Source organism: Sus scrofa, chromosome 9 (assembly GCF_000003025.6).
Source record: "Sus scrofa isolate TJ Tabasco breed Duroc chromosome 9, Sscrofa11.1, whole genome shotgun sequence".
In the NCBI taxonomy this organism is placed as follows: Eukaryota; Metazoa; Chordata; class Mammalia; order Artiodactyla; family Suidae; genus Sus; species Sus scrofa.
The window spans coordinates 10,568,782-10,589,964 of record NC_010451.4 but is presented as its reverse complement, the minus strand read 5'-3'; the positions used below and the strand labels follow the sequence as shown (position 1 = coordinate 10,589,964).

At 43.0% G+C, this 21,183-nt stretch overlaps 1 protein-coding gene across 1 annotated transcript in view; it reads right to left on the bottom strand.

The window, feature by feature from the left end:
• The window catches only part of LOC102162715 (putative uncharacterized protein FLJ37770), a 33,511-nt gene that overhangs the window by 10,816 nt on the left and 1,512 nt on the right, over positions 1–21,183 (bottom strand). The window lies entirely within an intron of this gene.

Genomic DNA, 21,183 nt, shown 5'->3' with positions numbered 1-21,183 from the left:
CGTAGAGATGCTAGATGAACTGTAACAGACATGTTATATTTTTATTGCTAAATCTGAAAAATATAAAGAGAAGTCCCCAGATATCAGAAATGAAAAAAAAAAAAAAAAAGAAAGAAAGAAAAACTCAGAGCCAGAAAAGGGTACAGGTGATGTAGCAGCCACAGGGATTTCACACTTAGCTACAGACCCTGAGAGCTGCAGGCCAGGTTCCACTGTACACTGAGGAGTAGGAGATGGGGCTTCAGTCCCAGGCAGGTGAGAAAGCTGGAACTGAGCCCCCTGCATGAAGCCCTGACATTGGAAGCTCTGCCCCCTTCTACGAAAAAGAGACTGAAAAACTGTACCCCAGGGGCAGAGAAGTTCAAGGAAGCCTGGTGTCTGAAGAGGCCTTGGATGGGGAAAAAAATGGTACTCATGAGAAACAGAAAAATCCCAGTCACTGCCAGATGCATGTGGGGGTTTAAATTTACTCTACCTGTATGTGTAGGCACCTACTGAGATAAATTACCATAAAAATTGGTCCAGGCCTTAAAATTCTTAGGTTAGAGCTAAAGTAAAACCTATTGAAATTCTTAGGTTTAGGCTGAAGCAAATTCAAAATAGCTCTGCAAGGATGCCTCACAATCCAGGGCTTGCAGAATCCACTAGGAAAAAAAAAAAAAAAAATCCCTGATGAAAAAATGCTCACAAAAAGTATCAAACCACAGGAAAAAAGAAACGAGCAAAATGGAGAGTCAACCAACACAACACACCAGAGAGAAGAAGGGTAAAAATAGAACCATTTGAAAGAGACCATGAATTAGAATGATTAAGACAGATATAATAGAAGCAACAGAAGCCATAATTTAAAACAAAACAAAACAAAAACACAGAACAGTATGAGAGGAAGAGAGTCCGGCGATTTGAAAAAGAACCACCTAGAACTTCCTGGAATGAAAAACACTGCCGCTGAAATGAAAAACTCAGAGGATGCAAACCTACAAGGAGAAGAAACATTTGAGGAAAATGAACCAAAAGGGAGTTTCAAGAAAAAAAAGGGCGAGAAAACCTGAACAACAGTTTAAGAGCTACGAAGGATCAAAAGAGAAAGTCAGGTATATGTCTAATAGGAGTTCCAGAAAGATTTAATAGAGGGAATGGCGGAAAATCATTATTAAAAATATTATAGCTCCATATGTCAGGGCTCTCCAGAGAAACAGAACCAACAATTTAATAACTAGGCATACCCTGATGAAACTGCAAAACCACAAGGCCAAGCGAAAACTGTAAAAGGCCCCAGTGAAAAGGGCCAGATTACCAAAAGCGATGTTAACTATGACAGCAGCCTTCTCACCAGCAACAATGGAGACCAAAAGACAGGAGGATAATATTTTCAAAATGTGAAAAGCACATAAATCTCAAATGGCCAGTCTGTGCACCGGGCAATTCATAAGTGACAGCCACATTTTCAGACAAGAAAAGGCAGTGAGTGTACCTCACACAAACTGTGCTTAAAGAATGCTAGTGGATTCAATAAGAAGAAAATTTCCATCCAGAAAAATAAGTTAGGTGTAAGGGTGGAGGGAAGCAAGCGAGGTGCTAGAATCAGCTCACATCCTTCCAAAGAGCTGACTGCGAAAATGACAGGAATTTTGAGAACTGGTTGTTAAATATAGTCACTGCTATTAAATTATATAAACTTACAATGAAATGAATCACTTTTAAAATAGGGGTAAAAGGAGTTCTCATCATGGCACAGTGGTTAACGAATCCGACTAGGAACCATGAGGTTGCGGGTTCAATCCCTGGCCTTGCTTAATGGGTTAAGGATCCAGCGTTGCCGTGAGCTGTGGTGTAGGTTGCAGAGGTGGCTGGATCCCGTGTTGCTGTGGCTGGTGGTTACAGCTCCAATTAGACCCCTAGCCTGGGAACCTCCATATGCCGGGGGAGTAGCCCTAGAAAAGGCAAAAAGACAAAAAAAAAAAAATTAATTAATTAATTAAAAAAAATAAAATGGGGTAAAAAATATTCATGATGCATCACCTCTTCATTATTTTCCTACAATTTTGCTATTATCTATGCTCTTGAGGTTATCTCCCGCAGCTCTATGGGGGAATAGAATGGTGTGCTACCGGGCATCTTTCCCTTTCTCTAAGTTTCAGTGATATCACACTGGCTGCTTGAGTGTTTGCATCTCAGAGATCAACAAATGCTACAGGAGTTCCCATCGTGGCTCAGCAGTTAACAAACCTGACTAGCATCCATGAGGATGTGGATTCGATCCCTGGCCTCACTCAGTGGGTTAAGGATCTGGCATTGCCATGAGCTGTGGTGTAGGTTGCAGACGCGGCTGGGATCTAGCCTTGCTGTGGCTGTGGTGTAGGCCAGTGGCTACAGCTCTGATTGGACCCCTAGCCTGGGAACCTCCATATGCCGCAGATGCGTCCCTAAAAAGACAAAAGGACAAAAAAAAAAAAAAAAAAACCCTAAATGCTGCAAATTGGGGCTCCCTTGTGCCCTACTACATGAGCACTGGTTATTAAATATCTATAAGCATACCATGAAATACAAGAAATAATGGTTTCCACTGCTAAGTGTATGTCCCAGAGAACTGAAAACACATGTCCACAAAAATGCTTGTACATAAATGTTCATAGCAGCATTACGTATGACAGCCCAAAAGTGGAAATAATTCAAATGTCCACCAACTAATGAATAGATAAATAAAATGTGTTTTATCCATTGCAATGGAATATTATTCAGGCATAAGAAGGAATGAAGTGCTGATACATGTTCCAACACGAATGAAACTTGAAAACTCTCTGTCAGTGAAAGAAGCCAGACACAAAAGCCATATATTATATGATTCCATTTATATGAAATATCCATAATAGGCAAATCCATAGAGACAGAAAGTAGATTAGTGGTTGCCGGGGGCTAGGGATAGGAGGAATGGGGTGTGACTGGTTAAAGGGATGGGATTTGGGGGGGATGATGAAAATACTCTAAAATTAGATAGTGGTGATGGTCGTGCAATTTTGTGAATATGCTGAAAACCACTGAAGTATAACTTTAGAAGAATGATCTTTATTGTACACAAATTACATTTCAATAAAAAGAAAGGACTATAGAAAGACAGGCAAAGAAATTGCTATGCATGTTTGTAAATTTATAACTACTGGCTGTTAAAAATCTAATGGAGACGGGGGAGTGAGTCGTTAAAGTAAGGGGGAGCTAAATTCTAAAAACCAAATTACTTGGAAGACAGAAGGGGGTAGAGATCTGAATTAAAGAATTCTAAAGCTCCTGAAGCCTTTATAAGGAGCTAGAGATAGTGATTAACTCAACAATGGTAGGTCAGGTATGCACATTGATAACCTAAGAACACGCACTGAAGGAATATGATTAGAATGTCTAACTTCCAACCACTAGTGGGAATAAAAAAAGGAGTCAAGAAAACAATCAAAGGAGTTCCCATGTGGCTCAGGGGAAACAGATCCGACTAGTATCCATGAGGGTGTGGGTTCAATCCCTGCCCTCGTTCAGTGGGTCAGGGATCCGGCATCGCCGTTGGCTGTGGTATAGGTCGCAGATGTGGCTTGGGATCCCGCGTAGGCCAGTAGTTGCAGCTCTGATTTGACCCCTAGCCTGGGGAACGTGCATATACTGCAGGTGTGGTCCTAAAAAACAAACAAAACAAAAAAACCAAGTAAAAGAAGGCAGGCTAAGAGAATAGATCAAATAAAACACGTGGCGAACAGACAAAGGGGGGGAATATCCTCAATATATCATAATAATAAAAAATATCAACATGCTTAGAAAAGTCAAAGGAGTTCCCACTGTGGCACAATGGGATCAGCAGGGTTACCGAAGCGCCAGGATGCAGGTTCCATCTCCCGCCCTGCACGGTGGGTTAAAGATCTGGTGTTGCTGCAGCTATGATGTAGGTCACAACTGTGGCTCATATCTGATCCCCTGGTCCTGGAGCTCCATATGCCACATGGTGCCCAAAAGAGAAGAAAAGAAAAAAAGACAAAGATTCTCAGATTGGACTTTTAAAAAAATCTAGCTGTGTATTGGTTATAAGGATACATTCAAAAGATAATGACACGCTGTATAGCGCAAGGAACTATACTCAGTATCTTATAATTATCTATAATAGAAAAGAATCTGAAAAAGAACATATATAGCTACATTCATATGTATGTGTAACTGCATCACTTTGCTGTACACCTGAGCCTAACACAACATTGTAAATCAACTGCACTTCACTAAAATTAATTTTAAAAAGATAATGGCACAGACATGTTAAAAAATGGGAAATATACTAGGCAAATACCAAATGAAATAATGCAACAATAATAGATGTTAAGTCAAAAGGCATTGCTAGAGATAGAGTCATCTACTTTAATGATAAAAGGGACAGTTCATCAAGAAGATATAATAACTAGAGCATATTTGTACCAAATACATAAGACAGAATTACAAGGAGAAATGGACAAATCCACGTAGTAGATTTTGATACATCCCCCTCAGTAGCTGATGAAGTAAGAAGACAAAATATTTCTAAGTCTACAGAAGATTTGGACAACACAAAGATGCTGTTCTCGTTCCATCTTTAAATCCTTCCATTCCTGGGCCTTGAAAGTTCCTCCTCCCTGTAGTTATTCAGGCAGCTGCCAAGCCTTGTGGATTCTCACAGTACAGTGGGCTGGTTCCCTGCCAAGGCCCTTTCACCCTGGAGCTAGTTCTTTGGCTCAGGCTTTAGTTGTGATGTCTGAACCTTGTAATTGGCTCCTAATTGACCCCCCTATATTTATGGGGTATTGCCCAAATGACATGTGGTTCAGTCGTTTCATGTTGACATTATAAATTTTATCTTTGGATTAAGCCAGACCAAAGGTACTACAATATTTCAGTCCCAGTGGAATCACTTTCACTGAACTGAGCTCTCGTGTGAAGCTATTGGCTATTTGGAGGGGGTGGTAAAGACAAAATCCTGAGAAACTCCCTCTGGCTGGTATAATATTCCAGGCACACACAGTATCCTCTTTATGAGGAATATTGGGAGGAAATATTCTGAAATCTGTACTTTTCTTGTACAAAAAGTTTGTATATATTTTATGGACACTAGATCATGTAACTGATATTTCCACTTAGCTGGGGTCACTAGGGAACTCACAGCCAAATTTGCTGGCTACTTTGAACAAGTACAGTAGTTGCCCCTGATCTGCTGTTTTACTTTCTGCAGGTTTAGTTTCTTGTGGTCAGCTATGGTCAAAAATATTAACTGAAAAATTCTAGAAATAAAAAAATTCGTATTTTTAACTTGCATACTATTCTGAGCAGCTTGGTGAAATCTTGCATCATGTTTTGTTTTTGTTTGTTTTTGCTTTTTTAGGGCTGCACCCAAGGCATATGGAAGTTCCCAAGCTAGGGGTTGAACTGGAACTACAGCTGCTGGCCACAGCCACAGCCACAGCAACGCAGGATCTGAGCCACATCTGCAACATACACCCTGTGTATCCAGCTCGTGGCAACGCTGGATCCTTAACCCACTGAGTGAGGCCAGGGATTGAACCTGCATCCTCATGGATACTAGTCAGATTCATTTCCACTGCGCCACAATGGGGACTCCCTTGCATCATCTGTTCGATTCTACCTAGAATCTCCAACCATTACCTTCATCTGTTCCTGACATCCAACCATCATCATTGTCGTGGTTCCGATAATCCAGTATCACCTGGAGCAGATGCTCTTCATCAAAACATCAGAAAGCCAATAGTAGCTTAACAATACACCAGGGTGTCTATGCCTTTCACCTCACTTCATCCCATCACATAGAAATTTTATCATCTCACATCATCACAAGAAGTAGGGTGAGTACAGCCCAAGAAGATGTTTTGAGGAGTTCCTGTCATGGCTCAGTGGAAATGAATCTGACTAGCATCCATGAGGAAGCAGGTTCGATCCCTGGCCTTGCTCAGTGGGTTAAGGATCTGGCGTTGCCGTGAGCTGTGGTGTAGGTGACAGATGTGGCTCGGATCTGGCATTGCTGTGGTATAGGCTGGCAGCTACAGCTCCAATGTGACCCCCTAGCCTGGGAGCCTCCATATGCCACGGATGTGGCCCTAAAAGAAAAAAAAGACAAAAAAAAAACCCCAGCTATTTTGAGAGAGACCGCTTTCCCATAATCTTTATTACAGTATATCATTAAAAATATTCTATTTTGTTATTAGTTACTGTTGTTAATCTCTTACTGTGCCAAATTTATTAATTAAACTTTATTATACATATGCCTTTATAGGAAAAAAACAGTGCATAGAAGATTCAGTAGCATCCGTGGCTTCAAGCATTCACTGGGGGTCTTGGAATGTATCCTCTGCAAATAAGGGGGGAGGGGGACTACTGTATTCAAAATTGTAATAGCTAATGTTTATTGAATGCTTTCTCTGAACCAAGCACTGGTCCAGGTGCTTAACATGTATTCATCTATTTCACCCTTAACTCATTCCAATGAGAGAGGGCTATTATGATCCCCATTTAAAGATGAGGAAGTCAAGGCCCAGAAAAGTTATATAACTGGCTCAGGTTTCCAGCTCTTTAGATGGAAAGCCAGAATTGAATCTGAGCAGTCTTGTTCCAGAGTGCATACTCTTAACCACTATTAATATTGCCTTTATTAAGTCTTATGCATACCTCTGTGCTAATCATAACCTGGCTCTACCATTTTCCTATGCTTATATGATTGATTCTGGCCAAGATGTAGTAATAGGGGCTGGACTTACCTTCTCACATGAAGCAGCTCAAATCTGGATAAATAGAGGAAACAATGGTTTTTAAGACATTGGCTGTCAGGTGATTAAAGATAGTGATTCCTAAGAGACAGGAAATGAGGGAAGAAAAAGCCCGTCACTTGTCCCTGCTTACCTCTTGAGGGAATTTCCAGGCCTTGGTATAAAGAGAGTAATGCCAGGCAGAGCCCAGTAGTCTCCCTGAGTTGATGAGATGGAGTGAAGACTCGGGGTAGCCAAGGTGGCAAGAGTTTACAGGGAAGAGTGCCAAAGAGAAGAGAGCTGCAGAAAAAGGAAGTTCTAGCTTTCTGCTGTGGGTCTCCTCGAGTCTTCAAGCATGTATGTGAGGAACCTACCTGAAGCCAGAAAGAGAACCACCCAAAAAGAATTAGAAGGAACAATTCTTGGAGATCACACAGGTCTAGTTCCTATTCCCCACACTCAGAATAACAAGGCATATTTCACAAGGCAGAAGATGGACTTTGCCACAATAGTGAGGCAACATCAGCCCTAGGCTGATGTTCCAACTAATGAAGCTTCAAAGTAACACCCAAAAGCTCTTTGCATATAGAAGGAGCCATAACGAGGAAAAAAAATCAGTCAATTGAAACGGATCAAGATAGGTACAATGCATAGATGAGGACATTAAAATAGTTATAACTCTATTCCATGCCATCAAGTAGGTAGAGAAAAAAAATGGGCTTGTTAAATAGGGGCCAAATCCCAGTAGTAACAAACACACTCAGTGACCATATCTTGGTTTCTAAATACCGTTCTCCAATAAAAGGAACCAGAGTTATTTTGAGAAATGGTTGCTTGGGGCTGTGGAATGACAAAATGCAAGAATGACCCTGGAACATGATGTAAGAACAGAAAGCAAGGAAGTGCTCAGAAAACAAGAGGATGGAGCCCGTCAATGAGACACTGAAACTAACCTGAAAGAGCGTCTAATGGCCAAAGCTGGAGCAATTTGAACAATAAAATTAATAACATAGTAATGGATTATAATCCAAAATATTAAATACACATCTATGAGTCCAAACTGATATAAACGGATATAAATAAATCATTGAATAAACAAAGTGAGGTGAAAAGATAACTACTCCAGATAGAATCTGAATAACATACGCAGATATTTCCCTCTGTAGGAGTTGGAACTTAGCCACTCCTCTCTCCCTGAGTGTGTCCTGAACTTAGTGATTTGCTTCTAAAGAACAGAGGATGGGAAGGGAAAAATAGTAACGTTACAATAGGAAAACCTAGCAAAATTACCTTAACCAAGTGATTAAAGTTAGCATCAGCAGCGATGTCATGTGGATATCATGTGCCTTCTAATTTGATATAATAATAATAAGGACCTTCACCTCTATGTTATTCTTTCCCCAAACCCATAACCCCAGTCTAATCATGAAGAAAACCTCAGACAAACATAAATTAAGGGATTTCGATGAAATACATGACCAGTACTCCTTTCAAGGTCATAAAAAACCAGAAAAGACTGAGAAACTGCCATGGGTCAAAAAAGAATAGCAGACATAACAACTAAATTAAATGTGATATCTTTAACTGGTTCCTGGAACCAAAAAAGGACCTTAATGGAAAAACTGTTGAGCTATGAATAAAACACGGAGTTTAGTTCTTATTAATGTACCAGTGTTGGTATCTTAGTTTTGATAAGTGAACCCCAAGCACAAGAAACATGAAGAGAGCTACTCCAGGGCATATCTTAATTAAATTGCTAACGTCAGTGATAAAAAAGTCTTTTAAGTTCACCATAAAAGGAAACAGCACATACAGAGGAACAAAGAATTACAGCAGACTTTTCATCAGAAAAAATGCAAGCCAGAAGATAGTGAAGCAAAATCTTTACGATACAGACAGAAAGAAAAGAATTGTTAATTATACTGGAAAATATCTTTCAAAAATAAAGGAGAAAATGGGGGAAAGAAGAGTCTTTTCAACAAATGGTGCAAGACAACTGGATGTCCACAGGCAAAAGAGTGAAGGTGGGCACTCATTTCACACTATGTACAAAAACAAACTCAACACGGATCAGAACCTAAATAGAAAAGCTAAAGCTACTGAACTCTTGGAAGAAAACACAGGGGTAAATCTTCATGACGTTGGACTGGATAATGGTTTCTTCACACAAACGACCAAAGGAAAAAAATAGATAAATTGGACTTCATCAAAATTAAAAACTTTTGTGCATCAAAGGACACTATCAAGAAAGGACAAAGATAATCTACCAAATGGCAGGAAGTATTTGCAAAGAATGTATCTGATCAGGGTTTAGTATCCAGCATGTATGAAGAACTCTTATCACTCAACAACAAAAAGGCACATGACCCAAAGAAAAGGGCAAAGGACTTGAACCAACATTTCTCCAAAGAAGATATACACAAGGACCAAAAAAGTACATGAAGCGATGATGCTCAGCATCATTAGTCATTAGGACATGCAAATCAACACCACGAGATACCACTTTGCACTCATTAGGATGGACAGAGTAAAAATAAATGAATAAAGTGTTGGAGAGAATGTGGAGAAATTGAAACTCTCCCCTTGAGCATTGTTGGTGGGAATGTAAAATGGTGCAATTGTTGTGGAAAATAGTCTGGAGATTCCTCCATAAGTTGAACATAGAATACCATATTACCCAGCAATTCCACTCCTGGGTGTATGCTCAGGAGAATTAAAAATAGGTGTTGCAACAAAAATTTGCACATACACGTTCAAAGCAACACCATTCATCTTAGCCAAAAGGGGGAAACAAGCTACATGTCCGTGAGTGGATGAACAGAGAAACAAAATGTGGTAGATGAATAACATACACTGTTCCTCAGTTCTAAGAATAAAGAGGTTTGGAAGCATGCTGCAACATGGGTCAATCTTGAACACACTCTGCTAAATCAAAGAAGCCAGACGCAAAGGTCACATATGGCACGATTCCATTTATGTGAAATGTCCGGACCTGGCAAATTCACAGAGACAGAACATTGATTAGTGGTTGCCAGGAGCTGGAAGAAGAGAGTGAATGGGGAGTGACTGCTTGGTGGATACAAAGTTTTCCTTTTGGAGTGTTCTGGAACTAGATAGCGGCATGATTGCCCCACACTGTGAATGTGCTAAACCCCACCGAAAGGTACACTTTAAAATGGTTGAGATGGTGAATTGAATCACAAATCTAAAAAAGCGGTTTGCATAAAAGTCTAATCTTTCATCCATCTAGCAGACATTTAATGAACAGCTACAGGCAAGCTATGTTCCCCAGGCAGGGAATTGAGAGAGAAATCAGATGTGGTCTTGGCTTTTGAGTTTGGAGTTGGTAGGGGAGGAAAAAACGTCCTGCAAACAATTAAGTGTTACAGTTTCCTTGACATAAGAATGGGCTTTGGAAACTGGGGGCTGCTTTCCTGAGAAGTGGGGCTTGAGTGCTGAGTAGGCGTTTGCCAGGCTGATGGCAGCAGGCAGGGATTCCAGGCAGAGGCTGTGACTCATTCAAGCTCAAAAAGCTGGTGTCAAAAAGCGTCCTGGTTTCAGCAAACTCCAAACTAAGGAGCACGTGTGCAGCAGTGTAGAGGATGGACCTCAAGACAGTATGACGACAGGTGGCTGACACCCCTGTCTGGTTGCAGCCAGGACACTAAGAAATGTTAGGGGAATGGTGTGGACCTGACAGGACGGGAGGCTCAAAGGAAGTGTGACTCCAAAATTGGACCACTTGGTTGGTGGTGGATATTGCAGGGCATTCTGTTCTCAAGGGACCTCAAACTGGAACTTAACATTCCCTGTTTCTGGAGTTCCCGTCGTGGCTTGGTGGTTAACGAATCCGACTAGGAACCATGAGGTTGCGGGTTCCATCCCTGACCTTGCTCAATGGATTGAGGATCCGGCGTTGCTGGGAGCTGTTGCTGGGAGCTGTGGTGTAGGTTGCAGACGTGGCTCGGATCCCGCATTGCTGTGGCTCTGGCATAGGCTGGGGGCTACAGGTCCGATTAGACCCCTAGCCTGGGACTCTCCCTAGAAAAGGCAAAAAAAAAAAATTCCCTATTTTTAAAAATATATACTATTTTAAATTAATTTTTTTTTTTAATTTGAAGCTTACTTCCCATTTCCTTGGGCTTCCTCTGTTTTCCTTCTTGAAGTATATGTTACTATGGAAATATGGTGGCACAGTATAGTGGCATTTACAAGTGAAGTGCAGTGAATTTTCGGAACATCTAGCAACACAAGTCTAGGGTTGAGGAATACAAGCCCTAATGAAGTGACAGTGTTCATGCTTTAGACACTGTGTCATCAATATAAACACACCCAGAAATCTGAGACAGCACAGAGGAGATAGATGAGAACTTTATTAGCATTTATGTGCCCAGATTTTTTAAAATGTATAGAAGAAATATTAAAGACACAAAACATAGCACAGTACGGGGGAAGAACATCTGGAAAAAATGAAGGACAGAATGCTAACATTTACTTATGAATGCACACCTCTGGGAGAAGAACTAAGGGGACTAGACACCCCAGGGAAACTTGGGAAAACCTTTGCACCCCCTTCTATGCCCTAAATATGTTCTCCCCAAAGTGCATTAAAATCAACCTTTGGTAAATCATATTTATCAAACGCAAGGGTGACCATTATTTTAAAATTATCTTAAGAATGTACGCTTTAGTAAAGGGAATTATTACCAATGGAGTAATGGGAAAAAAACTCCCTGGACTGAGTGAAATTCAAGGTCCTTCATTATTATCCTGGCTCTGCCACCATCTAGACGTGTGATTCAAGAGAATTCACTCAGCCTCCCTGGGCCAATTTCCTCATCTAATCTGGGTTGTAATTTTGAATTTTCACTTATTAGGTTCTTAAAGCAAGGCTCCGGGGTACTGGCCCACAGCCTAAATGTCCAGTTTCTTCTGAGAAGTCATACTGCACACGGAGTCCCTGAGGACAGAACTCAGGACCCTTTGACACAGAGGAGCTGGGATGGCAAAGGGCAGCAGGCCAGTTCCCGCTGCTCTGTGTTTCATCTCTATACTCCATTTTCTCACAATCACCCTAAGTGTGATGAGTCCAACATTTTGTTCTAAATTCTTTTTTTAGTGTTTTTAATTTTTTTTCTCCTCCCTGCCCCAATTCTTTATAAAAGCTTGTTCCTTAGAGCTGTCCTTTGGGAAAGAGTGACAGTCTAAGGTAGGAGCCCATCCTCTGGGGTCCCCCACCTCTGGTCCTTTCCCTACCCAAGGCTGGGCACTGCCCAAGGGCAAGGGCTATACACTCTGTGCCTAGACAGGCCTTGGCCTGAAGGAATTCAGTAAATGATTATTCATTCATAAACATCCTGGATGGTTTTGAAGGAGGAAGTTGAGGCAGAGAGATGGGTCTGGTCAAATACCTGGTTGCTTCTTCTTTTTTTTTTTTTTTTTGCATTTTATGGCTGGGCTGCACCTGCAGCATATGGAAGTTCCTGAGGCTAAGGGTCAGACTGAGGCTGTATTTGTCACAGCCACAACCATGCCAGATCCAAGCTGCATCTGAGACCTATGCCACAGCTTGTGGCAATGCAGGATCTTTAATTCACTGAGTGATTCGAGGGATGGAACCCAAATCCTCATGGATCCTAACTGGGTTCTTAACCTGCTGAGTCACAGTGGGAACTCCTCTGGTTGAGTCTTTAAACATTTCTTTTTTTTTTTTTTGCATTTTAGGACGGCACCTGCGGCACATGGAGGTTCCCAGGTCAGGGGTCTAATCGGAGCTACAGCTGCCAGCTTGCACCACAGCCACAGCAACGGGGGATCCGAGCTGCGTCTGCGACCTACACCAGAGCTCACGGCAACGCCAGATCCTTAACCCACTGAGCAAGGCCAGGGATCAAACCCACAACCTCATGGTTCCTAGTCGGATTCGTCCCTGCTGCGCCACAATGGGAACTCCCTTCTTTAAACATTTCTGAACATCCCCAATTTTCTACAATGGGCAAAAAATAACAAAACCACAAGCATTAAACCCTTTTTCCTGGCTTTTTGTCAATGCCCCGGTCTCCCATTAAATAAAGCAAACTTTGCCCAGTTCTCCAGCATTGGAACGGGACATAGGTCACACGTCTTTTCTTGAAGAGAAACAGCCAGTACAATTCCCTAGTCCATTTTGCTTCAGCAGCAAATATACGATGCCTTTGTCTTTGTGGACCAAGGCCACGAGCTCTAGGCAAGGACCCCTGCCAACTGGCTTCAGAAAAGAACATTTATCAACCGTGCTTCGCACCACATGGCTTAACTTGCCATACAGGAAGTGCCAAACACACCTGTAAAGATTCCTTTGTCTTCTGAAGCAAAACAGGCTCAGGCCTTATACAACTGGCAAGAGGTAGAAGGTGCTGGATCAGGCCTTGTGCGGATGGCTATCATGCTGTAAAGTAATTCAGGAGCTGTTAGGAAGACTGAAGAGGCACAGAAAATTACTATCTGCGGAGTACTCGCTCCACACCAGATCCTGGGCCGGGCGCCTCATCTACAGTATTCACGTAGTAGCCTTGCATCTACACTCACTCTACGACACAGTATATTTTCACTCATTTATATTATTTCTTATCTGTCCCCCCCCCATCCCTTAAATGTGCACTCAAGAAGCAGAACATTTTTTTCTTTTTCTTCTTTTTCTTCCATAGGCACCCGAGGCATATGGAAATTCCTGGGCCAGGGATTGAATCCAAGCCCCATCTGCCACAAATGCTGCAGCTGAGGCAACACCAGATCCTTAACCCACTGCACGGGGCCAGGGATCAAACCAGCAATGCCACAGAGATGAGCTGGATCATTAATCCCCGGCACCACAGCAGGAACTCCCAGAAAAACATTTTTTTTTTTTTTAATTGTGTTTCCTGCAGGATCCTCAGTGTCTGGAACAGGGTCAGATGCACACAAGCAATCAACACATTTTGTTAAATGAACAAAATACACGACTCCATGAAACAGGTTTTATTTTTCTCCTTTGATAGATGAGGAGTAACCGGAAGTGCTCCAGGGAGACCAACAAACTGCCCAAGGTCACATGGTTTCTTTTTCTGTTGTCTTTTTAGGGCCACACCCGTGGCATATGGAGGCTCCCAGGCTAGGGGTCCAATTGGAGCTGTAGCTGCTGGTCTATACCACAGCCGCAGCAATGCCAAGATCCGAGCTGCATCTGCGACCTACACCTCATGGCAACACTGGGTCCTTAACACACTGGGTGAGGCCAGGGATCGAACCTACATCCTCATGGATCCTAGTTGGATTCGTTTCCGCTGAGCCAGGATGGGAACTCCCAGTCACGTGGTTTCTTAAAGGAGCAGGACTAAAACCCTCGCCTCACTGTTTTGTTCTTTCTATAGCCCGAGAGTTAGACTGAAACCTTCAAGAACGCTACACGGTCTAAGCCTCTAAACATGTATTTACCTTGCATACTCATTTGAAAATCCAAAATTTCACCAAGGGGGTACATTTGGCATTTTAATGATAAACATTTTGCTAAAGGAACAATGAAAGATGCGTCTTCCCAACATAACAACAATTTCCTCTACGGATAGATGGGCATATCTACATGATTTCTCACTTTAAAATCTCGTGACACGAATACTCTTCAGATATAAATGAAAGCATAGTAATTCTGGACACCAAAAAAAAAAAAAAAAAAAAAAACCAAACAACGTGCAAACCTCAGAGTCTTGTAAGTTACAACATTAAGATGACGATCGATTTGCATGTGGAACATCGACTATTCCTGTGGACATCGTGCTGAGTATCCCAGTATGGGAGGAGCACTGAAAGCCATTCTTACCCCAAAGAAATTATATGGAAGCTCAAGAGGACTTCAGAGAGTCAGCTGTAATCAAATCCATCTCGCGAATATTCACCTTGGATGAGAGGACGCAAGAATGAGGTTCATTTTACCCAGGAGCGAACTTCAAATCCTTTCCCCCTTGTCAGAATATGCTCGATCCACCTGCGCTCCTTCACCTCCCCAGGACCATGTCACAGGAGCATGTCACTGGTGGGGGCTTCTCATTCCACTTGGGGTTCCTGGAGGGAGGGATTCTCCTTTGAGAAGGCCCTTCTCCCTTTTGGTCCCACTCCTGCTACCAACACGACAGTACGATGCAGTCTCCGCCTCAAGGCTGCCAGGTAATTGTTCCTGGAACAAACCAGTGGTTTGGCCCCACTCTTTCCATTGCCAACTTTTGGTGCTATTGTTTTATTTTGGCAATAAAATTCACAATGTTTTAGATACACTTTTTTATGGCGACACCCAAGCATACGGAAGTTCCTGGCTCGGGGATCAAACCCTCACATCCACAGCAACCCGAGCCACTGCAGTCGGATTTTTAACACCCTGTGCCATAGTGGGAAAAATGAGAGAGATATATGTATATTTTTTTTACTTTTTAGGGCCGCACCCGGGCGGCATGTGGAGGTTCCCAGGCTAGGGATTAAATCAGAGCTATAGCTGCTGGCCGACACCACAGCCACAGCACCATCTGATCCAAGCCAAATCTGTGACCTACACCACAGCCCACGGCAACACCAGATCCTTAACCTCCTGAGCAAGGCCAGGGATTGAACCCACAACCTCATGGTTCCCAGGAGGATTCGTTTCCACTGCGCCACGATGGGAACTCCTAGAGAAATATTTTTAGATTTATGGATATAATCTTGTATATCACTCTTTCACGTAACGTGATAAGAGTTTGGCCATGCAGCTTCAACACTTCACAAACGTTAATCACAATGACAGCATGACAGTCTATGGTATGGTCACATCGTAAGTGACTTGACCAATTTTTTACGGTTGGACTTCTGGATTGTTAAGCATAAATTTTGCCCGCATTTTAGACTATTTCTTTAGGAGAGATTCCCAGAAGTGGAATTAGAGGATCAGAAGATATAAACATTTTTAAAGTTCTTGACAGATACTGCCAAACTGCTTTTCAGAAAGCTGTTGCCAATGGACACTTCCAAAATTGCCAGTGTGTTTTTCTATCAATATAGATTGGTCTGAGGGATAATAAAATTTAAGTGGAACATAGAGTCTTTAAATTATTAATGCAGCTGGAGAGGCATCATGAGCATAGCAGAGAGGCCTGTGGCAAAGGTTATACCTTTTTCTAGGTATGCAACTAATAACGAGTTAGTGTGAGCACACGGAACAGAAATTTTGCAAGCGTGAAGAGCAATGTAATTGGATTTCAGACTGTCAAATCTAAGGCCTGTGTCTGCTTTGTTCATTGCTGCACCCCAATACACAGGACGGTGCCTGGCACGTAGAGCCATGCAATAAAAAATTGCCGAATTAACACAGAATCTTCTTTCGGATGCAGTTTTTCAGCAGCTGGAGCATTTTCAGCCACTCCTGGATTCAAAAGAAACATGACTGGCTGGATTCAACACCCTTGCAAAGGTCTGTTCCATCCCGAGATTTGATTTCAACTTTGGAAAATCAGTTTAAATGAAGGGGACACAATACAGCTCTCTTTAGGAGAAAAGCAAGGAAACACACTAAAAGGACATAGCTTGGCACCAATGGTGATGTGTTTACTTGCTTTTTTTCGCCTAAAGGGAGCCATATATATATATATATGTGGCATATATAAATATTTACGTGAGTAATACATAGATACACACAATTATTTTTGCAAGCATGCAAAAAATATAATTCAGTGAATGGTGTCACCTCCATAGTAGTCACTTTCATAGGCGATAAATTTATTCAAATGCTGCCCATGGTTAAGGCCATTTCGGAAGTATCTTTAGTTCATTCTGTTATCCCTGGTTGTTAAGTTGGCACCATTTTCAGCATGGCCAGGTTTTTTTGGAGATAGTACAAGGGTGAAATATAGGTAGTAGTCTGTGTCTTATCATTTTTAGTCAAGAACAGCACAAAACTTATTTCGTGAGCCAGAGTACGATTAAGGTAAAAGAGTCAATCTTTCCACTCTAGTTCACTCTCCTGACACCGTAAGGATTCCCTTCGGTGTTCCACAATTTCTATAGTAGTAAACTGCCATACATTGCCAGATCAATTTAGCATTAATGATGTTATCAACAGAAAAGGATCAATCATCTGTCATTTTTATAATCATACTTTATATACACTAGACAGATATCCGCAAACTATGGTCCGGGGACCAAATCTGGCTCACCATCTGTTTTTTTCTAGGACCTGCATCTATGAATGTTTTTATAATATATTTAACAGTTGAAAAAATAATATTCTGTGACATGTGAAAACTTGGGAAATTTACATCCCAGGATCCATAAATAAATTGTATTAGGACACATCCGGGTTCCCCTGTTTCCACGTGAGCTACGACTGCTTTTGCATTAAAACGCTGGGATGTTAGAACAGACACCATACGGCCCACCCAAGCCTGAGACATTTTCTTTACTGAAGTTTGCTGACTTCTTTGCTACATTTAAGTGGGTCCTTGGAGGTATTGAAGTTTCCACCCCAGATTTTTTTCCGTTTTTTTTTTTTTTTTTTTTTTTTCGGTCTTTTTTGCCATTGCTTGGGCCGCTCTCGTGGCATGTAGAGGTTCCCAGGCTAGGGGTTGAATCGGAGCTACAGCTGCCGGCCTACACCAGAGCCACAGCAACGTGGGATCCGAGCTGCGTCTGCAACCTACACCACAGCTCACGGCAATGCCGGATCCTTAACCCACTGAGCAAGGCCAGGGATCAAACCCGCAACCTCATGGTTCCTAGTCGGATTCGTTAACCACCGAGCCACAACGGGAACTCCTCCCCTGGATATTAATACTGGGAGAAGGGTGATGCAACTGTAACAGTGTGTGCAAGGATCTGATAAGGCAGAGACAAGAGAAGAGAAATACAAGGGTGTCGCCTCAAGTAGGATGTAAAAACCTGATCCAAGCTGATAGCTTGGATACATCGAAGCAGCAGCTGGAGAACGTGGGGTTGCATAAACAGTCCCAGCAGCAAAGAAGAGTCTTACCAACTGAGCCACATGGGACCCTGGGAACCCATCCCAAGGAGTCTAGGGAGTCTGCTGGCAAGGCTATCTGCAAACAGCAGGCTGGTTGATCAGTGCATGTGACACAGTGACGGACAGTTCGCAATGGCACCCCATTCCTTTACTAGATGTTCTCAAGTCCTTTGGCATCCAGATTTATCTGGGCATCTCCAAAGTTAGGTCTGAACTCAAAGAAATGGACCTGAAAGGAAGCCTCTGGAAAGCAGGTGCCAGGTACCCGTTCTTCCTGAACAATAACCTCTCAATGAGAACTTGGGAGCCAGGGGCAGCTTTCAGAAGACTGCACAACCATCCACATGTGTTTCAAAATCATACACCGGTGAACATTTTATTCTTGCTGTTTCTGGTCATGATTAGTGGCACAGGCAGAGGGTGGGGTGATGGGTGGAGAAAAGATTAGATAAACCCAATGACCCGCCCCCAGGGAAGGTGCCTATTCCTCCCGGACTTCCACCTGTGGTAGAGAATATTCCATGTGCATTCTGAACCAGGATGGTGAAGATCAGCCTGAAAGCCAAAGAGACTACCTCGACTGTGGGTTCAGCTTGAAAATGATGGTCAAGGTTTGCGGATGGTCGGCTCTCTTTTTGAGGCCCCCGAGAGAGGGCCAGGCTTCATCTGCTGTGGTTAGATGGAGCCTCTCCTGCCAGGTAAAATACAGTTGCTGGGAGAATAGGATCTGGATGTTATATCATGACTCCTGACTACCAGAGGTACCCAAACTGCCTCAAGAAACTGGTAATACTGGTTGCCTCCGGGGAGTGGAACCCCTGGTGCCTACGGGCGAGAGGAAGCTTTTTTGTGGCTTCCCAGTGTGCCCCTTATACATGCATTAATTAAAAAACAAACAAACAAACACATTCTCCTGTGTTGTCCTACCGTGCTTCTTGCAAAGAGGAGGACAATCTGGGGCCTGGGCTAGAACGGACAATCTCCTTATTCGAGACGTAGGGCAGAAGTGGAAAGCTGGACGAGGGATAACAAAAATTAGAAGAGAGAGGAGTTGCAGCTGAGTGGAAAACCATGCCCAAAAGGGCAATGCCAGCTCAGCACATCAAAGCTGACAAAAGCAGCTGTGGGAGCTTGGGGAAATGGAGGAGCAAGCACAGACTAATGGACAGTAACTGAGTTGGTACCTGAAAAAAGTCAAGGACAAGGGCCTGGGGCATAATGAAGGGTGGATCCCTGAGATGATAAGAGCAGAAGCTCAGGAGTCCTAGGCAGCAAGGTGCAGGCTGGGCAGTAAGAAAAAGAAATAAAATGGATTTGGCAGGTGGACACCTAAAGGGTACGGGTTACATGAGAACTCTCTTGCCTGGGATGGATACTCCTTTGTTTTTTGTTTTTTTTTTTTTTCTTTTATTTATATTTTTGGGGGATACTCCTTGGATATCATGCTCTAGCCTGGATTTTGAGCAGCCATGTATGAATGGCTTGCTCTGCAAGAGCGTTTTTTTTTTTTTGGGGGGGGGGGCTGCACCCACCACATCCAGAAATTCTGGGGCCAGGCATCAAAACCACATGACAGCAGTGACAATGCTGGATCCTTAACCTGCCACGCCACTAGGGAACGCCTCTGCAGGAGTATTTTCACTTCCCCCCAAACTTGAGGCTTCCTAGGGTTTATCATCATCTCACTGAACATTTTCTGGGAAGCCTTGCAAATGTGCAATGGGTTCAGGGAGTAGTTGGATCTGACTTCCAAACAGGGCATGGTCTAAAGTAATAAATTAGGGAGGAAGAGAATCTGACTAACAACCATGAGGACGCATGTTTGATCCCTGGCCTTGCTCAGTGGGTTAAGGATCTGGCATGGCTGTGAGCTGTGGTACAGCTCTGATTTGACCCCTAGCCTGGGAACCTCCATATGCCACAGGAGTGGCCCTAAAAAAAAAAAAAAAAAAAAAAAAAAAAAAAGCTAAAGTAATAATAAATTAAGATCTTTTCATTAAGCTCCTTGGAACAATTTGAATTCAATCTCCCGATTACCTGCTTCCACTTGCCTTTTGTCCAAACCCTGTCTGGGCCAACCCTGCTTCTGGTCCCCTGCACTCCAGCATGGTCTTGCTCTAGCATCTTTGGCAGGGTCACTCCCAGCCTGTTCACAGGACAGGAATAAATCCAGAAATGAGTTCTCTCAGGACCTCTGTGTTATCACAGATTAGAGCTCATGCCTCCAGGTCCTGCTGTAGGAACCTGGCTTGGGCACAGAAGCATACAATTCTGCAGCCATCACCCCCAGGCCGAGCCAAGATTCACATTATATTCAGCCCAAAAGTTGCCCGCTTTGGGAGTTTCCTCCAGAAGTGCAGTATCCTTGTTGGCAAGGACTTACGGGGAGCCCGGGGCCTCACCTGATGCAGGAAGAGGTAATGATCCTGAGATGAAAAGTCTAGAAAGTGCTAAGCAGGCAGAAGTCTGTGAGCCGTTGCTTAGCTTGAGAGTTTTCCTGCACAGTATCTTTTAATTGTGGGATAAGCTCTAAATATCAGGGGGCCTCAAAGCTGACGCTATTAGTGGGGAACTCAGGCAATAGAGAGGAGCTAGAAATAATTGGAATAAATGTTGGGCCTCTGCTATCAACCAATATTGTTTACTAACTTGGCAAGTAAATAACAGGAGCTGTTCTATGCAGAAATCCGTGGGTGAGGACAGAGACACTGGCTAATCCCTGGAATGCGAGTACTAACCATCCCACCCCCACCCAACACACACATTCTTCCACCAGACCTTCTGGGATATTTCCGGTCTATGTGGTATGACTTGGAACCCACTTGGGGAAAAATTTCATTCCACAAATCCTGACAGAGAGCCAGTGAGCGATAAAGGAGGTTGAACTTGCAGAGCCTGTGCTTTTGGGAGGGTTTGATGAGAAAATTCAATCATCAAATACGTGGGTTATTACAAACCTATGCACAGACTCAGGGAGATGCAATGTATGAGACTAGATAAGTGTTGGGGGACGAGGAGAGGAAGCACATTACCCCAGACTATTTGTCTTCTGCATGACACCATTAGCTTCCTCTTGAGACTCTGCTGTTTCAGCCAAGAGTGCCATTATTTTCCTACCGAGGCAGGTCTGAAACCTCATGCTGTTCCACCTGCCTGGGGAGCTTGCCCCAACTCCCTAGCCCCCTCGTCTCATCCTCCCTTTCAGATCCAGTTCAGAAGCCACCTCATCCAGCAGTCCGCCCAGCCCTTGGTCTTATTTCAAAACCTCACACCGTCCATAAGGAGCAGGGTTCTAAAAACTGCAGGTGCTCAAAACACACACACACCCAACACTGCTGGTATCGGTTACTAAAAACAGGCTGCCGTGTGGTCATCAGCACAAGGGCAGCCGACTGCCTTAATTCAAGCTCTAGAGTGTCACCTTGGCCTTCT